Here is a 719-nt window from a genome sequence, read left to right as displayed (position 1 = left end):
TCAGTTGGACTTGGTGAGACAGGTAAGACGGAGGAGGAGTTAAAGGTTAACAACCAGGTAGAAAACACAAAGGTCTCAGCCATGGCAGTAGCCATGGGGATGGAAAAGGAGGGACAGATATGAGAGTAGGAAGGAGAGAGAATCTATTGGATTTGATGATGGGGTTTGGATGAGGGGCTGAGAGAGAGGACGTGAATCTCCTAAACACCCAGATCTCTGTCTTGGGTAACCAGGTCAGCGAGTCAGAGATTACAGGAAGAAAAGCAAGTCTGAAAGGCTTTGGGAAAGTTACCAAATCTCCCTGAACCTCAATTCATCCATTTCTCAAATGCCAATGATGATTTCCAGCTCTGAGAGTTGTCATGAAAATTAAATCACCTGGAAAACTGTAGTAGACACCCAATAAACACTTTTGGCTGATACTAATAATGGTGCTCGCTCATGTGCCAAACAGTTAATCTTCATATAACCCTATATGGTAAGTATAATCATTATCTGTAGTTTACCAACATGGGAACTGAAACACAGAGATATAAAGAAAATTGACCAAAGTCAATCAGTTAGTAAGTAGCAAAGCCAGGTTCAGAACCCAGGCAGTCTAGCTGCAGGGTCTTTCCTAACCACTTTATTATACTTTTACTGCCCTTTGGAACCTATAACTGGGCTTGAGGGAGGAAAGGAGGAAGTGGCAGGAGAGATGGACAGACCTGAGCCAATAG

The sequence above is a fragment of the Trachypithecus francoisi genome, unplaced genomic scaffold, assembly GCF_009764315.1.
Source record: "Trachypithecus francoisi isolate TF-2019V2 unplaced genomic scaffold, Tfra_2.0 Lachesis_group10, whole genome shotgun sequence".
NCBI lineage: Eukaryota > Metazoa > Chordata > Mammalia > Primates > Cercopithecidae > Trachypithecus > Trachypithecus francoisi.
Note: the sequence above shows the minus strand (reverse complement) of the source record.